Genomic DNA, 24,112 nt, shown 5'->3' with positions numbered 1-24,112 from the left:
TGAATAATAAAGTTTGATTTGAAAAAACTGACCAAGGGCTCTATTTATAATGTGGCGGTGCTACTTTAAAAACAATTTATAAATAATTAGGATACTAGGTTTTTTCCTTCTTTCAAGTATATATAATCTCTACCTGGTTCCTGTCCATTGGACCTAGCCCCCCTTTTTCAATCAACTATTAGAAAGTGGGCACTTCTGTGCTCTGAACTCTTTGTGTGCTCCAGTCCACACTGGAGATTGGGGGAGCATATCTGGGCATTCCCCAGTGACAGCTATAAACACTGGGCATGCAACTGGAATGGCAGACCTCTGCGGGTTGGGTGGAGAGATTGGAGGAAGAGGTTTTGAAACTTGGCCTCTGGAGCCAGATCATGGCCTCACTAAAGATAAAGATCTGCATTCCACTGCCTCATGGCACGCTGGACTGAAATTTAGGGGACACATCTATGGTTCAAAGGGAGACCCTTTGAACCACACCCAACTTCAACTGCACACTCCAGTATAACTACTGATGCCATACTATTTTTTTTTTTTTTAATTTCAAACACCTTTATTGTCATCCAACACATCTTACACAGCTTGCAGCCTACAACCCGGAGGCCGGCAGCGAATCTTGTAGCAGGAGGGCTGCTAACCTCGTAAATATACACACAGCCAATTAGCCGACACCCCGGAGGTCCGGTGGCACGCACACTCAATAGTATACAGCTCTCAGTCACACAGGGTATATAGTACTTCAGCCCAGCTGCCCTATGCTAGCGTCGTGTCAAGATAATCACTGCCCTCTCATGTGGGTTTTGCAGACCTGCAGTGGATGGACCTCCGGGATCTTAACCTACTCTAGATGAAGCCAACACCCCCAATCCCATCCCACCCCCCCCTAATCACCATCCCCCCCCTCCTGGAACCGTGCTACAAAATGAAAAATGAACTGTGTGTTGTCCTACTCATCTGCCCACCTGAGGGAGCCTGTACTATATGTGCGTGTTTCCCTTTCAAGTATAAGTTGTATCTGTAACACCAGCCATCCGCTTCGCGCATAGCCCTTACTATACCTTTCCAAGCACACGTAAGGTGTGATTTACCTGATGCCATACTTTAGCACCTGGTGAGATAAGCTTGTGGGGACATAGGGCCAGAGAACCTGAACGTGATGCACATTGCCAGAGTACTCTGTTGTGCGCAAAGAGGATTACTGCCATTGAAAAGGACCCTTCCTCAATAGTGGCTGGCCTGGACCGACTACCTGCTGCAGTGTGGCACCCTGAAGTGTGCTCTCCATGGACTTGTTGAGCTTGCCCCTCTTCTTTGGAGGTCTCAGGGTTATCAAAGATCTCCTAAGATGGACCCACACCATAGACCTGTGACACCTGATGCACGGTGCCCTCTCAAATGCCCATATCGTCTGCTAGATTTGAGCTGGTAGCGCAGCATGGGACTAAGAACTGTGCCTGGGGACCAGATTGCCCTGTGCAGAGCCCACAGTCAGGTCTCCATCTAAGTTGTGTGGCCCCCGCATTGTGGGGGACCTTGGCACGCAAAAGTGTCTTATTGGTGGTGAGTGGATTCACCGATGGTGGGACCCAGCATGTCCAGCTTCGTCAATCGTGCCACTTCTCTTTTGTATGACACGCCAACTACATGCTCATTGCGTGCGGTGTCTGATTCACAGGTTGCGAACTTCTGAGGTGGAGGCTTAACCGTAGTAGTGCCTCATTCTACTTCGTGAGGCGGCATTTCTGAGCTTGCGCCCACTTACTTTCATAATTTTTTGATTTCAAGGATTAGTTCATTTGGAAAGCCATGTCCATTTGCTGAATTTGGAATTCTGTCTGCTTGTTAGGGGTTTCAAACCAGTTTCCACCACGAAATGCAAGTAGGTAGAAGTTGTATGAAAATAGGAAACATTGACTACAATTTGGAAAAGGAAAATAATTGTGCATATAAATTTTTTTTTAACAATGCTGCTTATCCCTGAAAGCTGGGAAGATGGTGATCTTAATACAGGAAACCTTTAGTTGATGCCACTGTTAGAAAAAAACATATGCTTTCTTTCCCACCGCTCCCACCCCCAAAAGCCCCACTATGTTGCTATATTAGGATATTTTCTGATTTTCCTTCAGGGTATATATAAACCCTAGATGCCTTTAGCTTCCCAAAATATGGGAAAAAAAGGGTGCAAATATGACCTGGATACTGTTAGTTAAAAAGGCTATAAAAGGCTTAAGCACAAGAGATCAGCGCAACATGAGGAGAGAAGGGGGAGCCTCAGCAGCTAAGGAGTTAAAAGAAGGGAGGTAATTATTGTCAGGTTGCAGATCCCTGGTTCACTTGCCCAGTCAAAACACCTGTTTGAAGCAAGTGGGCATATTGGTGCAGGTGCAAAAAATAATTTTTAGATGTGTGTAAGAATGTGGGCTACTAGTTGGAAAAGATGTGGGTCCTTCACAAGAAAAGAGTATGCAACTTTCTGGCTACTGAGAACCAAGGGGCTCATTATGATTGCGGAACGATCGCCGCCGCCGGCGATCGTTACGCCATCTCAATGAAATTTACCCACCACCATATTAGGATGGCTGTGGGTATAGCAGCCGGCGCAAAGTCCGTTTGCCACATTACCTCCTGTGGCAATCGTAACGATTGCCTGGCGGGCGGAGCAGGGCCACTAATATAGTGGCGGTGCCTAGCAGGCACCGCCTGCCATATTAGGATGTGGGAAATAAAAGGCCTTTCCATGAAAGGATGGTGGGGATTGGGTCTAGGGGCCTGTTGTGGGCCCCCCTTGTGTCTGGGGATGGTGGGGTGCACTTGGGGAATACCTATGGTACTTCCCTACATTTAACTGCACCAGTTGGCAGGCACCATGTGGTGCCTGCAATGTGGTGCAGGGAAATGCTAGACATGCGATTTTAACATCGCAGCAGGTGCTGCTGTCAGAAGCACCCGCTGCAATGTTCAATTACAGAATGCGACCACCATTGTGGCGGTCGCATCCTAATTCACGGTGCGGGACCGCTGCATTTCTGGCGGCCGGTCCACACACCGCCGCCCGCCATCCTAATGAGCCCCCAAATACCTTCATTTAACACATCATTCTCTCATGGTAGAGAGAAAGAGCAGTCGAAGGTCTATTCAGGGCAATTGGTTTGGGTTAGCACCTCAGCCCATAGGCACACAACAAACACCCAACATATAATTGTCCAGTCAGTGCTTTTACATCTAAAAAGGCAAAGTACTTTATTGCACACAGTACTCAACATTATAATTTTCAAATATATGCATGATGGCATATGAAAACAGCTTTGATGACGCCCTTCTAACAGTTCACTCCCTAGTGAGCCTCGAACCCTATAACACCCCACATATATATAGACACAATACAATGGGGAGTAGTTATCAAAAGGCAGGCCTACTAGCTTTGTCAGGGTAGCAACACATTAATAAAAGCAGAAATATGCCAGAATAAACCAATGCAACACCACTAAAGTCACTAAGGATGGTTCTATCTTGCATTGACTTTCATTAATAACCGTAATGATTCACTGCACAGGGAAAGTGCTTTCTAGCGTACAGGAGTGATTTCTTCAATTCTCCTGACCTTTACATTTTGTAGTTCTTTGGAGAACCTGTTTTTTTACTGCTCTCCCTTCTCTCACAGGACCTATCTTCTGTCTGGGTACCTAGTATTTCATGTGGGCCCTAGCCTTTCTCAGCTGCACCCTTGAGATCCCATGGCATAGTGCCCTCCTTGCCTACACTCTCCAGGTCCGACGGTCTCCTTTGGGCACTTCCAGTGCACCCGAGTCAGCGGAGGTCAGGGCCCCACTCCTTCTAGAGGACACAACCCTTCAGGACCTTTCCACAGAAGATCCACATAGACCGTCCAATGCCCCCCACATGTCCATCCATCTACTCACCCCCAGAGAGTGTACGGGAGGCTATGACTTGCCCCCCCCCTTAAGAAACAAATCCTTGTCCCTGAGTGCCAACTGATATCAGAAGTCAGATATCAGAAGTCTTTGAGTCAGTTTTTGCTGTGAGGGTCAGATGTATTCTCTCCTCCAGTAGGACATTCCTCCGGATTTGCTTCTCCCAGGTCCATATTGTTCTCAAAAACCTCTCCCTTGTGCAGGAGTTTTTAAGTGGTGTGGAAAGTTCCAGAAGCTAGGCACGTCTCCAATGTAAGGGTGACACATCATCACTCTTCCCCAGCCCTAACACTCCTCCACAGCATTTCAAAGATTCACCTTCAAGTGGTCTATTGGAAGTTTTTTGTTGAGAGCCTGAGCCCTGCTCTTGAGTGCCACAGCTGCCTGCTCCCTGCCCTCCAAAGCTTCTGGGATTGGGTCCAGGGGTCTTACTACCCTTCTTTTTTCTATGGGGTTGAGCATTCACAGTCTAGGTGCAGTGTGAAAAGTATAGTATATCCTGCATAGAGTCTACTTCACTAGGGTGCGGCTATGGCGGGCGGGAATGATCGCATCTCCGGATTGCCTGCGATGTGGCGGGGAGGAGGGGACGTTTCTGCATATGGTGTGGAGTTGTGGTTCCCTTGATCGGTTCTGGAAGGGGGTGTTAGACTGCTTATCTGAGGTTTTGGGGTGGGAGCTCCCCCGTACGCCGCAGTTAGTCTTACTGCATGTGATGGAAGGGGTGGGCGGCAACGTCTACAAGAGGCATTTGCTGCTGCTGGTCTTTACATTGGCGAAAAGGGACGTGGCCAGAGCATGGAAGGATCCGCATCCCCCCTCTGTGGTGGCATGGAAAAGAGGGCTAGATTTTAGCACGGGGCTGGAGCAGCCAATTTTTGTAGCCCGAGGATGCCCACGAAAGCATTATAGAATCTGGAAATGATGGGCTGAGTTCAGGGGCCTGTGGTTTGAGCCGCCGGTGGAACAGGAAGACCCTCCGGAGGTGTAATGTAGGAGCCATGATAGCAAATATACATGGGCAGTCATTTAGGTGTGCTATGTGTAGGAGACTTGCGGCAGATCTAGTGCGACTCGGGGGGTGGGTCCAGGGGAGGAGGGAGGTGGGGGGAGGAGAAGGGGGTTGTCTAGTATGGTTTCTGTTTATATATTTGTTTTGGGAAAGAAAAGATTATTGCATTTCACTTGCTGTCGTATAATTGTCCTGCAGATGCCTCTGGTGTGCAGAGCTCTGCGGAATGTGTGCAGTCTGTCAATAAAATCTGTTTAAAAAAAAAAAAAAGTATAGTATATCCAGATTCCGTTCCCACCCTTTCCTCTCCCAATAGCATGCCTAATATTGGCAACAGCCCTATTGTATGGAATGGCATTTGTTCCTGTAGCTGGCCAGTAGAGTAGTAACTAATTTAACTGAGTCAGCGAAATGATAAAACTTGAAGCACAGAAATGTGGAAATAATGTCAGATCTGTATTTGGTATGCTGATATACCATAGGATTGGTGAACACTGCATGCCGATTGGGCCATTATTCCCACTCCCTGAAGGAAACGGTTGTGCAAAGTGCTGCCAAAGGTCCTAAAGGAGACCCGGGCCATCCTCTCCCAAGCGGTATCAGATGGGAGAGATGTAGCAAAGTTTACCATTCATTGTGGGCTTCATACGACTGACTTGATGGCCAGAGTGATGTCATTGACAGTGGCTGTTCAACGTCATGCCTGGCTGAGACCTGTTTTTTCTGGGGATGTCCTGGCTTCCCTCATGGACATGTCCTTTGATGGCACAGTCTCTTCTGAGACAGAGCATACATGGCCCTAGTGAGCTTTCAGAACTCACGTGCTAATGCCAAGTCCTTGGGTATCTCACTGACCACCCATCCCCTGTTTGCTTTTCACCTCTTTCATAGCTACGGAAGGGGCTTTCAGCCATGCCAGCCATACCCCAGCCACAATGCTGCACAAGTTTAGCAACATCTGCGTGGTTAGGGGCGCAGCACGTTCTGACCCGTGAGTCAGGCGGCCAGAGTTCGAATCAGTCTGCCACCTCCATCCCTTCAACCTCCAAATCCTCCTAGTCTTGCCCTTCAAGATCATGGGCACCCAGTTGGTGGCAGGATCAGCCATCACCTCCTCCACTGACAAAACATCACGTCAGACAGATAGGTTATTCAGATAGTCCGAAGAGGCTGCTCCCTCCCCTTCAAGACTACCCCTCCCTCTATGCCTCCAACTAACGACCTGCTGACAGAAGTTTACCTGATTTTGCTTCAGGAGGAAGGCATGGCTCTCTTAGCCAAGGAGGCAATAGAGAGGGTTCCTGCACCAGATGTAGGCTGTGGTTGTTATTCCCACCTCTTTCTGGTCCTGAAAAAGGAAAAGGGCCTGATTCCTATCCTAGATCTGCGAGCCCTTTACTACTACTTCCTCAAAAAGGAAAAGTTCAAGATGCTCACAGTGGCTCAAGTATTGTTTGCCCTAGACCCAGGAGACTGGGTGGTAGCTGTGGACTTACAATACGCCTATTTTCACATTCCCATCCTGCCTACCCATGGGTGCTATCTGTGATTTAAATTAGGCCACAAGCACTTTCAGTTCACTGTGCTTCCCTTTGGCCTTACCAGTGCCCCTCGGGTGTTTACCAAGGTAATGGTGGTGGTCGCAGCTCATCTGCGCAGATCATGGATGCCAATCTTCCCCTATCTGGACGACTGGCTGCTAAAGGCGGACTCGCCTCAGGCTGTCGTCTCCGGCCTCCAGACTATGGCGAACCTCCTGCATTCGCTGGGATTCCTATCAACGTGCTGAAGTCACACCTGACTCCCTCTCAGACGCTCCCTTTCTTCTGAACTGTTCAGGACACAGTGTAGTTTCAGGCTTATCCTCCTGAACAGCGAGTCCAGGATAGTCAGGCTATTTTACTGATGTTTCAGCCTCTATCCTGGATTTCGGTGAGAATGACTCTGAGGCTGCTGGGGCTCATGGCCTCCTGCATTCTGCTTGTGACTCAAGTCAGATGGCATATGCAGGCTCTGCAGTGGTACCTGAAGTTCCAGTTGGAGCAGCATCAGGGGAATCTCTCTGTTATGGTTCTGATCTTGGAAGGCACTGCACTGGACCTGCAGTGGTGACAGACCAACATGGCGGGACTGAGAAGCCAAACCAGCCCTGGCAATTAAGTCAGACTGACTGTGCGCGCCGGCTGGAGGGGGTGTTAGGGGGAAAGGATGCTTCTGTTATTTTGTTTCAGGGGGCTGATATTGCAGCACTGCTGCAAAACTGGCCCGCAGTAACAAGAAAAAGGCACCACTGTATCAAAACGGCCCCCACCCTTCCGGCCCACCTGGAAAACGCCTGGTGCCTACTACTGCCAGTCTGACCCTGCTAACCAACCGCGTTTGGGTCAAAAGCAGACTCCTCTCCCTTCCCCAACCAGATCCTACATTAGTGACGGATTTGGGATGGGGAAGCCATATGGAAGAGGTGGAAATCAGAGGACAATTGTTTCCTGTGGATTCTGTACTCCGCATCCACTTGCCGGAGCTCAGAGCAATTCGTTAGCATTGAAAGCCTTTTTTCCTTCAGTAAAGGGAAAGCTGGTTCAACAGTTCACGGACAACACTACCACCTTAGGTACTAAAACAAACAGGGCAGGTAGGTTTGGAGACCCTTTGTCAAGAGGCCCTGCATCTCTGGATATCGCTGGAACAGTAGGGTACTTCCCTGGTGGTTTAACACCTGGCACGTTCTCTGAATGCGAGGACGGACAAAACTCAGCCATCGATACCTAGTGGATCACGAATGGTGTCTCCATCCAGAGGTGACACAAGGTCTCTTTCAACAGTGGGGAGCAGCTGATGGCAGTTCTGTGCACTCCAATTTCCAAGGCGGCACTCCCTCAGTGACACTTTTTGTCTTGAGTGGAGCTCAGTCCTCCTGAACACCTTTCTGCTAATACCACTGCTGTCCAAGGTGTTCAAGAATATCAAGAGTGACCCGGCCCAAGTCATTCTTGTGGCTCCAGACTGGGCATGGAGAGTCTAGTATCTAGAGCTTCTTCAACTGAGCATTGATCCTCAGATCAGGCTGCCCTTTCGGGAGGATCTTATGTCACAGCAGCAGGGGAGGTTTCTCCACCCAAACCTGGCACCTCTACTCATTCCTCCTTTTGCATGGAGATTGAGCGGCCACAGTTGACAGCTGCTGACCTTCTTCCCAAAGCCTATAATGTTATTTTGGCAGTGAGGCATCCCTCTATCAAGACCATGTATGCTTGCCGGTGGCACAAATTTGTGAAATACTATACATAAAGATCTATTGATCCTCTTTCTGCTTCCCTCCCTGAAGTCCTTCTCTTTATTTTGACCCTTTTGACCCTTGCCCAGCAGGGCTCTGCTCTGAGCACTCTCAAAGGTTACCTTTTGGCCCTGTCTGTCTTTTTGACGCTGCCAGACCAACCCTCTCTATTTTAATCTCCTATTGTGAATAGATTTCTCAAGAGTTTTGTACATATGTTTCTGCCTACCCCTTTCATCATGCCTCAGTGGAACCTTAATTTGGTTCTCAGCTTCCTGATGTGTTCTCCATTCGAACCCTTGCATAACTGCCCCCACCGGCTTCATACCTTTAAAACAACCTTTTCAGTCGTAATAACTTCTGCCAGGAGGGTGAGCAATTGCAAGCACTGTCATCCAAGCCTCCTTACCTGACCATTCATCCTGACAAGTTGGTTCTTACCGAAAGTGGTTACACCAGTCCACATTGGGCAATCTATCCCCCTGCCCACTTTCAATGCTCCTCCGCATCTTTATAAAGAAGTCGAGCGACTCCACCGTCTGGACCCAAAGAGAGCGTTGTCGTTCTACCTTGACCACAGAATAGAGTTCTGAGTGGATGACCATCTCTTCATGGGGTATGTGGGGTACGTGGGAACAAAGAAGGGTCCGGCAGTGCAGAAAAGGACGACCTCTTGATGGGTCATCCTTTGCATCAAAATCTGCTGTTCGCAGGCCAAAAAGCAGCCTCCTGAAGGCTTAAGGGCTCATTCTACCAGAGCTAAGGCTGCTACCACGGCATTGCAATGTAGTGTTCCATTGCCCGACATTTGTCAGGCCGCAACGTGGGCGTCTCTGGACACGTTCACTAAGCACGACTCCCCAGACGGTCAAGTCCAGAGGAACTGCCTTTGTGACTGCTCCGTCTTGCAGGGCTTCCTGGTCTAACTTGTCCGAAACCCTTCCTCTGGAGATAGTATTTCTTGGATATCTATTCAAAGGTAAGGAACCGCAGCTAGATTTCTCTATCATACGAATATGTTACTTACCTTCGGTAATGCCTTATCTGGTAGAATCATGATCTATCCGTAGATTCCTTACCTACCCTCCTATCCTCCCGCACTTCAAACAGGTTCTTAGGGTCAGGGCTGTTCCCTTTTAGGGCCCTAGTTGTTCAGAAGCACACCAATGTCAGTGCACTTCATGGGTCTGCGCTCTTGGAGCGTAAAGTAGTGAAAAGTAACTGACGTCAGCGAGCCGAGGAGGCGCCTATATAGGTGATGTGGATGTCATAATGGCCGAGATAACACTGACGATGTCACACAGAGCCGACCGATGCCACCTACTTGTGGGCAAGGGCATACCTCGAAGAAAAATCTTCTGAATCCAGTCTGACGCCTAGGAAATTCAAAGGTAAGGAATCTGCAGTTAGATCATGTCTCTACCAGATAAGGAGTTAACAAAGGTAAGTAGCTTGTCTTGTCCATCATTATCAGGAAATTTCCTTTTGAATTGTAAAATCAACCTTGGTGCTTGATGTGGAGCCAAGAGGGTAAAGGGAAGTTGGTGGATTATGTTGAAATGAGAGATAAGGTCATGAAGTACTAGAAGAAGATGTAGTATTATTGGAATAAGAGGTTTTGCATTAAATAAGAGGCTTGGCATTATGTGAGAAATGGCAGAAGATTTGTGTGGGTTAAATGATCACGATTAAAAAATCCAGGTTGGCAAGAAAGAATTTTGTGTGTTGGTCAGATCCTCAGAAAGTGGTAAGTCTTGAGGTCCACTGTTGAGGTAGAGGATGGGAAAAGTGGAGCAGCATGAAAGGAGTGTTAGTTTATCAGATGTAGGGAGTAAAGCCGCAGGAAATCTTGCAGTGAAAGAGGACGATATTGTATTCCTAGAAGTCTGGGTAAATGAGGATGTAGCTGTGATGGAAGCACTGTTGCCTGACTAGTATGGAATATCTAGCCTGTCAGGTGCTCTAACGAGTTAGCATAAAATTCAGGAGAAACTCCGGGATAACCTTATGGGGTGATGATATTTTCTTTTTTTGTGGGATTTTGATTAGAAGAGAAAAAATCTCAATATTGTGAAATGTGAGGATTGGAAGGAATTTAGAATCATGCGAGGTGGCGAGGAGCTATAATGTGAAATGGAAGGAAAGAGTGAGTGGTTTGAAAATGGACAGTTGATGTTGGATGCTTTCCTTGTGCTGAGCTGTTCTCAGTGTTCCACTGCGGCTCCCGTTATTGTTATATACAAATAAAGAACTTTACTGAAAGCAGTTCTCTGGGTTCCCCTGAGTGCCTCTCCCTGCATTCCTATATTCCCTGGCAATTCCGACATGACCCACTTTCTGCCTCTCACAGCCCTAGGCTCCCCAGGTTAGGAGGCAATGTGACATGGGAGCTTTGACCAGGTGGAAGGAGGCAGGTTGTGGCTGTCTTTGATTTAGGAGGTTTGGGGATTGCCAGTTTTGATGCAGGTGGGTTGGGATTTGATGGTGAAAGTGGGGGACTGGTGCAGCTGTCAATGGGACCCGGATGGAAGGGACTCAACTCGGGTTCACAGCTAATCCCTCAAATTGATATTTAAAACCCTTCCAGAAAAAACATTAGAGCACGTTACTATCTTTCCCTTCTGGCTGATGTTTTCAATAAAAGTTTGGACCTTTCTCCTTTCCTAAACTCTTAACCAACACATCTTCCTCACATCCACTGCTGATGCTTATAGGTTATGGCTTCAGGGCGCATCATGGTTCTATGTCTTCTACCTTTTTAACTTCCCTTCCTTTCTCTAAATAACTTTCATTCTGTTTGTTAGAATGATCAAGCTTGGCAGATTAAACATTCTCTTGTAGCTAAAATCTGTCATCCTGGGGGGCAGGATGGCCGCTGCAGCGTTGTGCTGAGAGGTCGCATACAACTCCTCTCCCGCACAAAACGCTATGATGGATGAATAGGACGCGGTGCTGCCCAGAGGCTACCCTTGATGGAGTTGGAGCGCTGGTGGCTCAGAGGAACCTCCGATTACAAATATTTTAAAAAGCAAGTATATTGGATAGGACTGGCCTGGGTTTGGATAAAGGGCAGGACTGCGAGATTATTCAACAGGCGGACCATGGCACCGAAAGTACCCTCCCGGGCCGCAAATCAGGAGTAGGGGAGCGAGAAAGGCAAAAAAGCGACAGATCCCCCAGCAGTGAAAACAGGACCGGCTGCTAATGCTAAAGTGGATACCCCCGCTGGGAAGAGCACCGGGGCGATAAGGAAAACACTCCCCCCTCCTCCGCTGGAGAAAGGAAAAAGAGGAGAGACACGGGGGAAACCAAGCACGGCTGCAAAAAATTTGAATGGGCAACAAGCGGCTAACCCCGGGAAAGGGGAAGGCAATAACAAGAATCGAGACTCTGCTATGAGGCAACCTACCCTGGTAGAGGTCCTTCCAGCAAAAATCCCCCAGCAACCCGATCCTCTACAGGAAACAAACGACCCAGCGGCTCCGACTCCAGGTAACGTCCTCGAGGACGCAATAGACGCTGGAAACACTGAGAGCCTGGTTGCTAAGCAACGGCCGGCTCCGGCACGGAACCAAGATCGAAGAACCATCACGGGGGCACAAGCAGCTGGCGAAGCATACGAGGGAGGTGAGTCATTGAACGGGACTAAAGAGGGAAGTAAAGGGGGACTCGAGAGACCTTTAATCACAGGCACAGGCACAGGCATGGGGGATACGACCTCTGACATACTGGGGGCCTTACTCTTAGTCGAAGAAGAAATGAATGCCTCAAGGCAGTTGGACGGCACCTGGGGCAGTAGGGCCAGCCTAGCAGATAAGGATAATCCGGAAGCAGGCACGAGCAGGCAGACTATGGGTGGAGGAGACTGTGCCTCTGTAGAAGCAGAGTTTTATTCGGTAAATGAGGACTCTGAATCAGCATTATCTTCTGATATTAGCTCAGAGGTGGACGGTGAGGGAGTAACTGGGTCAGGCTCCAGTACCTCAGGAAAAGAATCTACGACGAAGAAAAGACGCAGAAAATCAAGGAGACAGGCATCTGGATCTCCCGAGCACACCGAGAAGCGATTATTATGGGATTATTCTGTGACCTCGCAGGTATATCAGGAGGATGATAACGCTGATGCTGGTGCTGGTGCTGGGGGTGCTGGGAGGGCCCCAGGCGGACCTCCGCTCTCAAAACGGGACCCCTTTGACATTTTATTTAGTACTCTCAAACAGATGCAAGGGGAGGCCAGGGCAGAAAGTCGAAGAGCAAGACAGGCCTCAAAGAAAATCCAGAACACCTTGAGAAAAGTTAATAAGCTGTATGATGAAATTGCGGACCGAGTAACAGAGGTGGAGGAGCGCACTGGAAGACTGGAGGACGACGTCGGGAGTTGGCAAACATTTAAATCAGAGCAGGAGAAACTGGCGGAGGATATGCGTTGGAAAATGGAGGATTTTGAAAACTGACAGAGGAGGAATAATGTCAGGCTGCTGGGTGTGGCAGAAGGGTCAGAAGAGCAGGACGCCAGGCAATTCGTGATTAACTTATTGAAGGGGGCCTTCCCAGATTCTCAGTGGCAGTGGGAAAGGGAGATACAGAGAGCACATAGGTTCCCCTTCATATTGAAGAAAGCCCGTGGCACAGGGGGCACAGGGAGCGATGGTCAGGGGAATCACCCAAGGGCGATATTAGTGAATCTAGGGAACTTTCTGCTTAGAGAAGAGATCATTAGCAAAGCAAGGCCAGATAATAGGAGGTCATTTGAAGGCATTACCTTCTTCGCCAGGCCTGACTTTTGTCACGTCACCATAGAGAGGAGATGGAAGTTAAGGCAGATGATTTCTCCTTTCCAGGCCCTTGGCATGGAGGCATATCTTTTATTCCCTGCTAGGCTCAAAGTGATCGTGAGGGGGAAACCCTGATTGTTTTCATTCGAAATCAAAGCTCAGATTTTCTTGGAAGAAATGAAAAAGCAGAAGGATGGTTAACTGAGAGTGGCATGGGTGCTCACACAAAATGCTATCTGTAGAATTCAGGTATAAGGTTAAAAGGGTAATGGGCAGCACAACACACATATAAAGTAAAAGTGGGAGAGGGATGCGACTAGCGCAACCTAATGCGGACACACATAGGTCTTCTGACCTATTTGCCTGTAAGAGGGAAGGGGGAGGGGTGTGGGGAGGGGGCAGAGTTAGGAAAGGGGGGGAAGGGCTCAGGGGAGGGGGGAGGGGAAAAACAGCACTAATGTATTCTTTGTCACTATATGTTTTAACACATTGTTATTCACCTAGAAAATACGGTATGGCTATAAACTGGTTGATGAATTTAAAAAGTATTTGTCTAATTGGCCACACTCTCCAACGAAACTGCTATGGCGTGTAGGATAGCATCAATTAATGTATGTGGTCTGAATGACATAAACAAGAGGATGAAAGTGGTGGCATATCTAAAAACCCTGCGCTTGGATTTAATTTGTCTCCAAGAGACCCATATAGAAGGGAGTAAGATGTACCTCCTGGAGCAACTAGGGTTCACTGTCCTAGCAAGTACTAAACAGGGTACCAGGACTAGAGGGGTAGCAGTTCTGGGTAAGCGCAGGCATGTGATTATAGAGAGGAAGAAGGAAGATAAATGGGGCAGGTGGGTGATTTTGGAAATACATTTTAGGGGTCAGAAATTAACTCTCGCCACAATCTATGGATCCACAGAAGATGACCCAGATGTGTTCCAATTCCTTGATATCGAGTTAGCTCAGTGGCCCGAGCCCATAGTGTGCTGTGGGGATTTTAATATACATGACCCAGAGAGTTCATTTACACAGGCAGGGGGGATATATCGGGGAAGGAAGAAGAAGGTGTACAAGGCATTAGCTGCTATGGTCTCTCATAATATCTTGGTTGATCCATGGGTGAAGATACACCCACATCTGGATGGGAGTACTTTCTTCTCCGCCCCACACAAAGTAATGGTCAGACTGGATTATTTTTTAATCTCGAGCTCTTTGCTTCCTGGTTCACATATGGAGAAACTCCCTCGGGTTATTTCGGACCATAGCCCGCTGATTCTTACGTTTAAAATCACTCAAGCACAGAGAGCACCCTCGCAATGGTCTTTCAAGAGAGGTCTGTTAAAGGATGCTGCATATAGGGAGCATATGACATCATGGATTCAATATTTTTGGGATATCAATAGAGGGACAGCATCTCCAGGGGTGGTCTGGGACACCTTTAAGGCCGGAGTAAGGGGAGAAACAATGAGTTTTGTTTTAGCAAGGCAGAAGAGGGAAAGGGATAAGAGAGAGCAGATAGCACAAAAATTATTAAGTGAGGAAGATAATTTGAGTAGGGAGATTGTACGGAACCTACCCCTAGAAGAATATTTATTTAAAATTGTAGCATTGAAAGCCGAAGCCGCTGAAGGTCTGGCTAGGAAAGCAGCAGATAATTATTTAACGAAAAAGGAAAGAACGTATGAATTTAGTGAGAGAGTAGGGCAAGTACTAGCAATTAGAACTAGGCAGAGAACAGCTACAGCGGCAATAAAAGAAATAAGGGATGGACAGGGGAATTTGGTTGCGGATCCTAATTTAATAAGGGAAGTCTTTAGGAGGTTTTATTCAGACTTATACACCCCGGAGGACACAGGGAGCCCGGTAAATATTGAAAACTATCTTATGAATATTTCACCACCGACATTGTCTGAAGAAGATAGGGAGATATTGGAGGGTCCTCTTCAGTTGGAAGAACTAAAGAATGCCCTTGGGAGCTTACCAGCAGGGAAAGCAGCAGGGCCGGATCAAATCCCGCTCAAATTCTACCAAGTATTTAGAGATGTGCTTCTGGCAGATATGTTCTACATAATGCTGCAAGCGCAAGTAGGGGAATCCACTCCGGACTCCTGGGGCGGAGCTGACATTATCGTAATTTTAAAAAAAGGTAAACCACCAGGATCCTATAGACCTATTACACTGATGAATTCAGATGTAAAAATGTACTCTAAAATTCTGGCAAAAAGATTGGCAGGGATTATTGAGCAACTGGTAACCCCCACACAGCACGGGTTTATACCCGGTAAAGGGACAACACAACATGTTAGGACTGTAGTTACCATCTTCGACTCTGCAGGTGTCTTAGGGGACCCTGTCGCAGCACTTTTTCTAGACGCTGAGAAGGCGTTTGACAGGGTCTCCTGGGGCTATCTCTGGGACGTTATGAGGTGGTGTGGGATAGGGGAGATATTTATAAAAGCTATACAGGCCCTTTATAGCACCCCAACTGCCAGAATTAGAGTTAATGGAGGGCTGTCAGCTGCAGTAAAAATCGCTAGTGGGACCAGACAGGGGTGTCCTTCCTCGCCCCTTCTTTTTGCGCTATATCTTGAACCGCTATTGCGGCGATTTGAAACTAATCCCGAGATACCACCAGTGAGGGTAAATAATTGTATCGTGAAGACCCTAGCTTACGCGGATGACGTAGCGATCCTAACTTCGAACCCTACTTTAGCTATAAAAGAGGTAGAAGCAGAGGCCCTGGTGTTTGGACAGATATCCGGCTATAGTTTGAACAGATCCAAAACGCAAATTATAAAGAACATACATGTTAGGTGTGATGACAACAGAGTGGTTAGCTCTGCAGTATATTTAGGGGTCTCACTATCGGCGGACCTGGGCGTAGTGGTTGAGAGTAATATGACTCCATTAATCTCTAAGGTAAAGAGCGATTTGGAGAGGATGGACAATCTTCATCTCTCCCTGATGGGCTGCACTAATGTGATAAAAATGCTGATTCTGCCCAAATTTCTTTATTTTTATAGAACTATTCCCTTGGTTTTGAAGTTAAATGGTTCAATCTGCTGGAGAATGTACTGAACAGATTTATTTGGGCACACGGGAAGACCCGGCGAGCATACCGATATATGTCTCTTCAGAGAGAGAGAGAGGGCTGGGGGGCCCCTGATTTTAGGTTGTATCAAATGGCTGCAGCATTACAGTATATGCAGGGATTAATTGGGGGTGGGGGACTAGAGCAAAGAGTTACGACCATGTCCATGGAAGTCTATTCTGCAGTACTGGGGCCGGAGGCAGAAAACTGTTTCTTAAATAGAGTAGAGTTTGGGTACTACAAAAGGACAAGATTCAAGACTGTAGAGGCAGCAGTTAAGATATGGAATGCTCTTTTAAAAAAGGCGGACTTAGGAAGATACAATAGGTATATCCGGCTATATAAGAATAAATCCTTCCCGGAGGAAGTTTTTGCAGATTCAACAATGGCTGGTTGGGCACAAAAAGGGATAATACAGATCGGGGATTTAATGGATGACGAGGGGATCGTTCAATTTGCAGATCTTACCCATAAGTATGGTATTGAAACAAGGGACTTCTTTACATTTTTGAAGATAAGGAGCTTTTTCAGTAATAAGCGGGGTAGAGCCGCGGGCTTCGGCCGTAATGAAATACTGGAGAAGATAAAATTAGGAGGGGATTGTACGATCAGATCCATCTATGCAAGCCTTGCAAAAGGGAAGACCGATGTTATGAATAAAGTTAGTAATAAGTGGGCTGAAAAATTGGGGGGGGAGCCTGAAAGTTTCCAGGAATCTCTGGACTTGGGTCGTACCCTCTTATGCTCGGGTCCCCTGCAATCTCAGCATTATAAGACTCTGTTCTCATTGTACCACACTCCAGCCAGAATAGCTAAATGGGGAGGTTCTACCGGTACCACCTGCCCTCGATGCAATGCAGCAGATGCAGATATCATTCATATGTTTGCTACCTGCCCTCAGTTACACACTTTGATTAAAAATGTACAAGATTTTATGGGCAGCACTTTAAGATTACGAGCACAGCTGACACCTTTGTTAATTTTGTTGGGGAGGGATACGGGGGAGATCTTATTTATAAGGAATTTTTGTTTATTGCCACCGCAGTATTGAGACTGACAATAGCAAGAGCGTGGTTGGATAAGACCCCGCCGGTTATGCAAACTTGGCTGTCAAATTTACTAGGCATGTACAATCTTGAGAAGACAATTTATGCACGTAAGGGAAAAAGGGGAAGAAGGCTAGGTGTAAAAATATGGGAGCCAATTGCGAAATGCAAAGAGACTATGGCAATGTAGGGAACCTATGTGTATGTGAAATGCAATAGGAATTATAGGTACCAGTAACCATAAGTTTAGGTATATACTGGAAAAATGTATTTTATATCTTTTAATTTAACGCTTTTGCTCTTATGTTTAATTTTGTTGAAGCCATGTAAAGTGTGTTAAGAGTGGGAAGTAATTTATTTTTAATTGATGAATTAATAATTGCCTGTTAATTAATTATGATAATTGTGTAATTAATTTTAGGTGTGTGTCGTGGTGTTTGTAGGTGTTAAGGGTGGGACGTAATTTATTTTTAATTGATGAATTAATAATTGGATGTTACTTTTAATTAATTAATTGGTAATTATGGTCATTGTGTCATTTTAGGTGTATGTTGTGGTGTCTGTAGGTGTTATGGGTGGGAAGTAATTTATGTTCAATTGATGAATTAATAATTAGATGTTAATTAATTTTAAATACTTAATTGGTAATTAATTATGGTACTTGTGTGATTAATATTAGGTGTGTGTTTTGGTGGTTATAGGAGTAAAGGGTGGGAAGAAATTTCTTTTTATTTAATTAATATATAGTTGTTAATTAATGTTAATTATTTGATATGCATTTTGGATAATTGTTTATTTTTTTGTCTGTTGTTTTTACTTTTAATGGGATAAAGGGTGGGTATTAAATACATTTTAATTACTTTATTAGTAGTTGTTAATAGTAATAGTTTTTAATTTATAAATACGTATCTGAAAGAAACAGTTAGTTATAGATTCCTTACTTTAGAATTACCCCCAGGCGTCAGACTGGATCCAGAAAGTTTTTTGCCAGCAGTACCCCTGCGCCTCGAAAGTTGGCGTGAATCGGCTCTGCGTTTGTCGTTGGTGTCGTGGTAGCCCGGATGACGTCGCGGTAGCTACTTAAATGCCGCCCTCACGCGCTGGCATCAGTTCTTTCTTTTTCCGCGCCAGCCAGCGCAGATCCGGAGAGAGCGGTACCTCCAGTCACTTTTTGACTGACTTGTTGAAGACATTTGTCGACACCGTTTTCGAGTCTTCGACTCCTGGTGCATGTCAGGTATGCCCAGCTTCAAGGCTTGCAGTTCCTGTAGCCGACTGATGTCAGTGATGGATCCGCACCGCGTGTGCGTCTTCTGCCTGGAGCGCGACCATGACCCCAAGTCGTGCTCCGACTGCCGGACCATGAATCCAAAGTCTTTGCAGGAGTGGTCCAGAAAGCTTCTTGAGGCCTGGCAGTCGGCTCCGTGCTGTTCGAGGTCCTGGTCGCGTGGCAGGTCGAAGGACCAGTCGCGGAGTCATCATCAACACTCTTCTTCCAAGTCTTCGCACTCGGGGTCAGGTAAGTTACGCACAAGTAGGAGTCGAAGAAGCATCATCGTTCTTTGACTTCTCCCCGTCTGGCGGCGGACGTGACGAGGGATGCAGGTGGTGCCCCTCCTGCAGCTCCACATGTGGAGCACGAAGGGTCGACTCCGGGCTTCCCTCCCTTCCCAGAACCTGGAGTGACCCCTGCCTAGCTTTGCCAATTTTGCGAAGTGATGCATGTCATCTTTGGACAACCCAACTCCGCCAGCGCGCCTTCAGAACCCGTGGATTCGGCTGGGGGTCCTGGGCCTACGTTGCCAGCGGCTTTGGCTTCGGCGCCGCAAGGTCCCCTAGGATCTAGACCTGGATCCGGATCGGCGACAGTCAACCTTGTTACACCTCCCTCAGCGCCGATTCCACCCTCACCACGTCCGCCGCCGACCCCGGCCTCCCCCTCGATGTAGACACAGAGCTGGACCGGCGTCGACCGATGCCGGATCCGGCAACGTCGGGTCCTTTTGTGCCCTTGTTCTACCCTGGCTCCTTTATAACAGTTTGGCAGCCAGAAGAGGGTGAGGAGGACTGGGAGGAGTCCGGAGACCCTTTGACTGACCAGTTGGAATATGACCCGGACTGAAGAGAGGAGCTGGGGCAGCCTGGATACCTCCCCAGACCTTGGGATGTTGTCTCGTCCTACCGTGGCTATGGAAGAGGGTGCGCCTTACTCAGTGTTGTTGCGTAGAGTGGCCTATGCTCTCAACCTCCAGCTACCTACGGTGGCAGTCAGGACTAACCTCCTGACAGAGGTGCTTCAACCGGCAGCAAGCTTTCGGACCCCAGCTGATGTTTGAAGCCCTAACCGATATCCTTTTGGGCACCTAGTCCAGGCCCAACACAGGGGCTCCTGTGGATAGGATGATTGCCCGACGCCACCGCCCGGTCCCGGGTGACCCCACTTTCCTCTCCCAAAACCCTACCCCTGAGAGCTTGATGGTCTAAGCCTCAAAGTTCAAAGGCGCATTCCTTAACGCACCACCTGATAGGGAATCCAAAAAGCTGGACCACCTTGGGAAAAAGATGTTTACTTCTTCCAGCTTGGGACTGCGGTCAGAAAACACTGCATGTCTGTTGGGCTGTTACACCCACTCTGTGCGGGCTACGGTAGCGCAGATGCTGCCCCAGTGCCGGGAGGAGGCCCAGGCCGTGTTCTCCCATGCAGTCGCCGAGCGGAGAAACGCAGCCAAGTTTACCATCCGATGTGGGCTGGACACCGCTGACTCACTAGGCAGGACGAATCCATCGTCAGTAGCCCTTCGAGGCTACGCCTGGCTGAGGTCGACTGGCTTTCCAGGTTATGTCCAAGCTACCCTTATGGGCGTGCCCTTTGATGGCCATCACCTGTTCGGCGACAAAATAGACAATGCGCTAGAGCGCTTCAAGGACTCTCAGGCCAAGGCCAAGTCCCTGGGCCTCTCCACCCGCCCTGCACAGTCTGCTTTTTGCCCCTTTCATGGCTACAGAAGGGTTGGCTCGCCACGTTCCGCTCAGAACCACAGGCCAGCGCAAGCTGTTCAGCCCCTGTGCGGCCTGGGACGTGGAACCCACGGTCGTGGGTGTGGGGGCCAGTCCACCACCGCCCCCTCGGCAGCAGCTTCCAAACCCTCCTAGTCCGACCTTTCAGGGCCACCAATGGCCAGTGGGCTGCAGGATTCGCCATCAACTTCCCCACTGGCGCACCATCACGTTGGACAGGTGGGTTTTGCAAATAGTCCGAAGGTGCTACTCCCTCCCCTTCGAGACTACCCCTCCAGCCATGTCACCTCAGTTCCATTGCATGTCGGAAGACCATCTGGCCCTTCTCCAACAGGAAGTTATGGCTCTCTTGGCCAAGGGAGTCATTGAGCGAGTTCCTGCCCCAGAAGTAGTTCGTGGTTGCTATTCCCACTACTTTCTGGTGCCCAGGAAGGACAAAAGCCTGCGTCCTATCTTGGATCTCAGGGACGTCACCCACTTCCTCAAGAAGGAGAAGTTCAAAATGATGACGCTAGTTCAGGTCCTTTCTGCCCATGACCGTGGAGACTGGATGGTAGCGTTGGACTTGCAGGACGCCTATTTTCACATGCCCGTCCTGCCGGCCCACCTGCGCTAGTTGCGGTTCACGGTAGGCCACGAGTACTTTCAGTTTACCGTGCTCCCCTTTGTTCTTACCAGCTCCTCTTGGGTGTTCACAAAGGTGATGGCGGCGGTGCAGCTAATCTATGCAGATCAGGGGTTCCAGCCCTCCCCTATCTCGACGACTGGCTGTTAAAGGCGGGCTCGTCCCAAGCTGTTGTCTCCCACCCCCAGACTATTGCAGACCTCCTGCATTCGCTCGGGTTCTCTATCATTGTGCCGAAGTCACACCTGACTCCTCATAAGCTCCTCTTCATCGGAGCGGTTCTGGACACAATGCAGTTTCGGGTCTATCCTCCCGAGCAGCGAGTCCGGGATATTCAGGCTATGATTTCGATCTTTTAGCCTCTTTCCCAGGTTTCGGTCAGTGTGGCCCTGGGGCTACTGGGCCTCGTGGCCTCTTGCATCCTGCTGGTGGATCATGCCAGATGGCATATGCGAGCTCAACAGTGGGACCTGAAGTCCCAGTGGGCACAGCATCAGGGGAACTTGTCCGATTGCGTCCAGATCTCGGAGGGCACTGCACGCCAATTGCAGTGGTGGCTAACGAATCGGGTTTGGGTCAACCGCAGATCCCTCTTCCTTCCCCAACCAGAGTTCATAGTGGTGACAAATGTATCACTTTTCGGATGGGGTGACCACATGGGGGAGGTGGAGATCAGAGGCCTCAGGTCTCCGGCGGAGTCCGGGCTCCGCATCAATCTTCTGGAGCTCCGGGTGATTCGTCTTGCACTCAAAGCATTCCTTTTCTCCATCCAGGAAAGAGTAGGGCAGGTGTTCACAGACAACACCACCGCCATGTGGTACTGCAACAAACAGGGCGGGTGGAGTCGTGGACCCTATGTCAAGAGGCTCTCTGTCTCTGGACATGGCTGGAACATCAGGGCATATCCCTGGTGGTTCAACACCTGGCAGGTTCTCTGAACCTCAGGACGGACTAACTTAGCCGCAGGTGCATGATGGCTCATGAATGGCGTCTTCACTCGGAGGTGGTGCAAGGCCTCTTTCAGCAGTGGGGAGAGCCTTAGTTAGATCTATTCGCCACCGAAGAGAACGCGCAATATCAGCAATTTCCACTCGCTAGGCGATGCTTTTCGTCGCAAGTGCAGGTGCGGGTTTCTATACGCCTTTCTGACTATACCACTTTTGCACAGAATACTGAAGAAGATCAAGAGCGACCGGGCCCAAGTCATCCTGGTGGCTCCGGATTGGGCACGAAGAGTTTGGTATCCTGAGCTGCTACACATGGCCATTGATCCTCCGATCTGTCTGCCTCTTTGGGAGGATCTTCTGTCGCAGCAGCAGGGGACGGTCCTCCACCCGAACCTGTCCAGTCTTCATCTCTTTGCGTGTAAATTGAGCGGCGACAGTTGACGTAGTTTGACCTCCCTCCTGAAGTCTGTCTTGGCAGATGGTATATACCTGTAGATGGAACAGATGTGTGGCATGGTGCACAGCAAAGGCTGTAGATCCCCTTTCTGAGGTTCTCTTGGTTTTCCTCTCTTTGGCCCAGCAGGGTTCTGCTCTAGGCACTCTAAAGGGCTACCTCTCGGCCATTTCAGCCTTTCTTAGGCTCCCTGATCAGCCATGTCTTTTCAAAACTCCTGTTGTAAATTGCTTCCTTAAGGGCATTACTCATCTTTTTCCTCCTGTTCCCTTCATAATGCCCCAGTGGGACTTGAACCTAGTTCTAACCTATCTAATGTGTGCTCCCTTTGAGCCTCTACATAACTGTTCTTAAAGACTACTTTTCTGGTTGTCATCACCTCTGCGCGCAGGGTGAGTGAGCTCCAAGCTCTTTCTTCAAAACCTCCTTTTTTGGCTGTTCATCCTTTCTTCCCAAAGTGGTTGCTTCTTTCCACATTGGTCCAACCATCACTTTGCCCACCTTCTTTCCGCCTCCGCATCCTTCTAAGCAGGAAGAGAGGCTCCACCGTCTGGATCCAAAATGTGCGCTTTCCTTTTACTTGGATCGCACAAAACAATTCCAGGTAGATGACCAGCTCCTTGTTGGCTACGTGGGTGCTAAAAAGGTCGGGCCGTACAAAAATGGACCATCTCTAGATTGGTTGTTTTGTGTATCAAAGCTTGCTATTCTTTGGCAAAGAAGGAGCCTATTCTTTGGCAAAGAAGGAGCCTCCTGTGGGGCTACATGCCTATTTAACCAGGGTGACGGCAGCTACCACTTCTTTGGGACGGGGAGTCCCCTTCAACGACATCTGTCAGGCAGCGACGTGGGCATCTCTGTAAACTTTCACGAAGCCTTACTGTCTGGACAGCCAAGTCCGGAGAGACAGCTTCTTTGGCCTTTCTGTTCTCCAGGACTTTCTGTTGTGAACTTGGTTCGCAGACCCACCTCTGGGGTTGGTATTGCTGGGGTATCTATTCACAAGGTAAGGAATCTATAACTAATTGTCTTTTTCAGATGAACAAGTTGCTTACCTTCGATAACAATATATCTGTAAGAGACATAGATTAGCTATAGATTCCTTACTGCCCCACCCTTCCTCCCCGTTCTGCGAACTGACTTTTAGGGTTAAGGATTTTCTTTCAGGGCCCTAGTTTTGCGCACCAGTGGTCAATGTCTTGCATGGCTCTGCGCTTCTGGCGTGGAAAGTCGTGTACAGAACAGACATCCGGTCACGAGGGCGACGTCTAAGTAGCTGCTGCGACGTCATCCCGGCGACCACAACGCCAACGACGAACACGGAGCCGACCGACGCCCCCTTTCGACGTGCATGGGTACTGCAGATGAAATAATTCTCCAGATCCAGTCTGACGCCTTGGGGTAATTCACAAGTTAAGGAATCTATAACTAATCTATGTCTTACAGATATATGGTTACCGAAGGTAAGTAACTTGTTCTTCTGTTTGTGTGTTTATTTTTTTAATTAAGTTTATTTGTTATATTTTGTTAAAATGTATATTACATTTAATTTATTTTGTGAAAATTAATATTAAATATATTTAATATATATTATTTTATTTTATATATATTTATATTTAAATCGATATTTTTTACATCTATAATTTTTACATCAATATTTTTGATTTGATATTTTTGTACTTACCTCTGTAGGTATGGGAGTCAATATTTTTGTAGTCTATATATATTTTTTCGATATTTTGAACATTGATATTTTTGTCAGTGAACCGTTTTTCTTTGAGTCATGGCCACCTTTTTTAGTGGCCTTGCCTTTTTTACTGCATATTTCTAGACCTACTTTTGCAAGCGCCGTACACTGGTCTGCACGATGTCTCTGAGTTCCAGATTTCTTCTCCTCTACCAATCCGCAGATCTTTTCCTAAACCCTCTAAACTCC

Source organism: Lissotriton helveticus, chromosome 2_1 (assembly GCF_964261635.1).
Source record: "Lissotriton helveticus chromosome 2_1, aLisHel1.1, whole genome shotgun sequence".
NCBI classification, from domain to species: domain Eukaryota; kingdom Metazoa; phylum Chordata; class Amphibia; order Caudata; family Salamandridae; genus Lissotriton; species Lissotriton helveticus.
Note: the sequence above shows the minus strand (reverse complement) of the source record.